This window comes from Rhinopithecus bieti, unplaced genomic scaffold (genome assembly GCF_001698545.2).
Source record: "Rhinopithecus bieti isolate Rb0 unplaced genomic scaffold, ASM169854v2 scaffold_71584, whole genome shotgun sequence".
NCBI lineage: Eukaryota > Metazoa > Chordata > Mammalia > Primates > Cercopithecidae > Rhinopithecus > Rhinopithecus bieti.
This window is the reverse complement of record NW_016826474.1, coordinates 5,074-9,786: the sequence shown is the minus strand read 5'-3', so window position 1 is coordinate 9,786 and position 4,713 is coordinate 5,074. Positions and strand designations below refer to the sequence as shown.

The following is a 4,713-nucleotide window of genomic DNA, read 5'->3' as shown; positions in this document are numbered from 1 at the left end:
AGTAGTTAAATCAGAACCTTTGGTGTCAATACAGTAGTCAGGAACTTTGTAATGATTCCATTCCAATGTGCAGCCGAGATTGAGAAGCTCCAGTGTAAGGTCATGGACCATGAAGCTTTCAAGTTCTGCCGCCTGCTCTCAACATTTATGTGTATCAGCTTTGGGAAACTATGTGTAGATGGTATGAAGAATGGCGGAAAGTATATAAAGGAACAAAGCACCACCATTAATTCCACAAATCCGTACAAGTCAGTAGCTACAGTTTGGAGAATTTAAAACATTTTCCTCTTTAGTAAGAATTCCTACAAAGTAATGCCCATTTAAAATCCTGATCTATTTCAATTGCTTGCTAGAAAGGTTGTATCCATTTACACTCTCACCCAAAGTCCCTAAATCCTGGCAAACACTGTGAATTGATCATCTTTTTCCTTTTTTCCAATCTGATAATTTAACAGTACTGGGGTATTGTTTTATTTGCATTTCTGTAAGAACTTTATTTTATTGACTTCAAATATTTTACTTTCCAGGATCTATAAAGCAATATAGCAATATAAATAATATTGTATAAACATACTCAAACTTCGTTAACCTATCACCTATTATTGCAATATTATTTTTAGATTTTTTCTTCAATTGCAAAAATACTTTATTACTGATTAAAAATAGTATATATGCACTGACAAAATTTTGATAAATGCAAAGACAAGTAATGAAAATAATCAGCAATAACAATGGCTAAAAGTGGAGTATACATACAAACAAATACTTGTTTCAAAACTTTTTTTGGTTTACTCTTAGCATAGTACCTTTTCCATGTCATGTAATATTCTAATATGTGACTTTTGGAGGCTGCATAGTATTCTAAAGTAATATATTTTAAATCCAATATTCTTCAAAAAAATCTGAAACAACAGATCTTGGCTTAAATATGAAATTTTAACATTTCTGTTGTATATACTACAAGTGGTGGATTGTTACTTTGGTGGTTCCCGATGAACCATAACTCCTGGTATTCACACTCCTGTGGAGTATCCTTCCATATGAAGTTCGGGCTCGGCCAATAAATAGGACATTAGCAAGAATGATGTAAGCAAACACTTGATAAGTGCTGGCACATTGGAGCTTGTCTCTCTTGAAATGCTTACTCTCAGGATCAAACCACCATGAAAAGAAACCCAAGCTAGCCACATGGGGAAGAAAAGAGGAAAAGATCATGCCCTCTCAACCTTCCCCACTGGGGAACTAGACATGTGAACAAAGCCATCTGATTGCAACCTCACAGGAGACCCCAACTGAAACTAACCAAAGAACAGCCCAGCAGAGCCCCAGTCAACCACAGAATCATGAACAAATAAAATGGTTGCTGTTTTAAGCAGGTACGTTTTGGGATGGTTTGTTACACAGCAAGAGATAAGCAAAATGTGACAGCATCTAATAGGAATACCTGCTTTAAATATGAAAAGAAACCCTTAGGATCATAAACTCAAGAAGAATTTTTTGTTTTATCTAGTCAGATTGCTGAGGTCCTGGCTGTTTAGATGACTTACGGAAAGAACTTGGGCAGTAGAGTCAAGATATGAATAGTAACACAGTTTTATTACTAGAGATTTGACTTCGTTGAGCATCAGCTTTCTTGTGGGCAAGTTAGGTTTTAACAATAGCTGCCTTGCAGGTGTTTTATTTTAAGCATTATGAATGATGGCGCCTCGAGTTCCATAACAAGATGAAGGCATATGCAGGTGTGAATTAACATTTTCATTGGCTGGCCATGTACGTTGAATCCCAAACAAGTGAAGGTCTTCACTATACCTCACCACTCACGAATCTACTTATGGGTCTCAGATGGTGAGCTAGATTGTCAGTAACACCCACCTCAGGAAAACTGCTTCTGAGTTTACAAGACAGCAGGCGGAACCGTTCAAAGACAAATGCATGCATAAATAGTCTTTCCTCTTTTCACCAGGTCAACTACTCGATTATTTGCATCGGGGCCTTTTTTCAAGGCATCTGACCTTTTGGACTCATCTGGTGAAATCTAGTATGTGCTTAGGACCAGCCTTCAACACAAAGGAAGGTTTTGTTACATTCGTTTGCTATCCTGTCAAGGATATCTTCAGAACACTTTCATTTCATAGTAAAATGAAACTTACAGAAGAACTAAGCAGTGAAGTGCTTCATACTTTAGTTTAAAAGGGGAATAAGAAACAAAAGACAAGGTTAATTATGACACCGGTGCTTTACAATGCTAAAATATCCTATATACAAAGGGATATGTAGGCTGTGTTCTTTTCCATGTCATTACAAAGAACAGGCTCAAGGTATCTGCAAATTTCTAATAAAATATTATTACTTGAAAATGTCCATGGTTGTATCTAACTGAAGGGGTTAAAACTTTTAGACTTGTTATACAAATACCACGATATTTGTCATGAAAGTCCTCCCTCCTTTGCATCAAGCAGACCCTAACTTACAACATCTCAGAGTGGAAAAAACTAGCATGAACTGTAAGGAAATGGGATTCATACCTACCTCTCACTCACACGCTCATCCAAACCAAGCAACTTGCATAAAGAAACCTGAGACTTTGTACTTCCACATGCTGGCAACACAGCATTAACTGGACTCGGGCAACTTGTTTAAGGGGTTTATTTAAGTTCCTATCAGTAAAGAGGTGTTTTTTCAACTTTGGGGAGAGATGTATAGTGCCAAGTTTTTTTTTTTTTTTTTTTTTTTTTAGTTTAAAACTTTTATAAGTTTAATGTTGGCGTTGGATGTTTACATAGTAACTGGTACAGTTTACATAGGTTTTATATTTACCTATGTTTGCAAAGATGTCATGTACACAAAGATACATATTCAATAACTGAGAAGCAAGTGAAACTTCTGATCTATACTTTCAGGTTTGTTTCATAATGATATTTCTGATAAGGATCCTCAGCATTCCAGTTTCACCTCTTCCAGAAGGACGTTGTCATTTTTTCTATGAGTTTACTCTGGGTTTTATTGCAGAACACAAATTCCCTCAATCGCTTTTTTCTTGCAGGTGTCTTTTCCAGAATTTTTTCTTATAACCAGCTTTTCTCCTCACCCAAAGGCCAGAATGAAGTAGAAGAAACCTATAGATGACAGTTTTCACAGTCTTTCTCTTGTCTTTTGTGTACTGATGTATATTACAGTTCTGACTGGCAGCTTCAGGACACTTGGAAGCAAGGGGCCACTCTGTTGGGGATCACTGAAGTATGCCCACATGTCAAGTTTCTGACAGATGTGATAAGCCTGGGAGTGGAGGAAATGAATGGTGTCTGAATATGACTAAAACGTCCAGTAGACAATGCAGAAATGAGAGAGGCATTCCTGGCACAGTTTCGGTGGGCTGGAGATGCAAAATATTCAGGAGCCATAGATTCCTGAAGCTGCTCTCATTGCACCAGCAAAAGCAGAGGCAGCCATCTTGCCATCCTGCTATGTTGCCAAGTTTCTCTCTTTTTTTTTTTCTTTGAGATGGAGTCTCGCTCTTGTCCCCAGGCTGGAGTGCAATGGCACAATCTCGGCTTACTGCAACCTCCACCTCCCGGGTTCAAGCGATTCTCCTGCCTCAGCCTCCCGAGTAGCTGTGATTACAGGTGCCCGCCACCATGCCCAGCTAATTTTGTATTTTAGTAGAGACGGGGTTTCACCGTGTTAGCCAGGATGGTCTCAAACTCCTGACCTTAGGTGATCCACCTGCCTTGACCTCCCAAAGTGCTGGGATTACAGGCATGAGCCACCACGCCTGGTCAATGCCAAGTTTCTATTGAACCACTTTGATGTCTATGTCTGAGTCAAATGGCAGAGCTGGGACTCAAACCTAGGGCTTCTGTCTATGACCATATCTTTGTTTAATCACCACTCTGGATGCTGATCAAGTCTGATCTTCCTTTTCATTTCAGAGCATTCACCCCAGGAGTCCTTCAATGTTTAAATCTCTAGATTAAAATATGGTAGTTCTAAAAATGTTGGGAGGCTGAAGTGGGAGGATTGCTTGAGACCAGGAGATCAAGGCCAACGTGGAAAACATAGTGAGACCCTGTTTCTAAAAATATGTAAATAAAATAGAATAAAATATGGCACTAAACTAGGTGGCCAGATAAAATACAGAACACCCAATTAAATTTGAATTTCAGATAAAAAACAATTTTTTAGTAGAAGCATGTCCCGATTTGCTAAATTTGGCAACCCTACACTAAACCTTACCTACCCACCAAGGGCTGTTCCCACTCCTCCTCATTTCCACCTAAAATGAAAGAAGAAATACAACGAGACCTAGAAAACAAAGTATGAGGTGCTCCAGCCAGTGAGAGGCCAATTCTCACAAGATAAAGAGAAGAACTGTATCCTCTCCATCCAGTGATCCCTCTTGAGCTAACTTACAGATGGGGGACTAGACCAATAATGTAGGATCTTCTGCGTCATCACTCAGACTGGGGTAGTTCACTGGAGCCACAGCTAACTCTTCAGAAGAAGGTCTTTCGGAGGCCCAAGGGTATTTATTGCACTAGTGCTTGCCATACCAAAGATCAGAAACAACCCAAATGTCCGTTAGAGAAATGGTTAAGTAAATTGTGAAACATCCAGAAAATGGGATGTTTTCCAGCTATGAGAAAAAAAAATGCAGCTGCTCCTGAGATAAAGGTACAGAAGGAACTGCAAATGAGAAAAAAAAAAAAAAAAAAA

General features: G+C 38.8%; 1 pseudogene; it reads right to left on the bottom strand.

Annotated features, from left to right (window-relative positions):
• Window positions 1-2,948: 2,948 nt before the first annotated feature.
• On the bottom strand, window positions 2,949-3,450 carry LOC108522992 (39S ribosomal protein L35, mitochondrial pseudogene; annotated as a pseudogene).
• Between the last annotated feature and the right edge of the window lie 1,263 nt (window positions 3,451-4,713).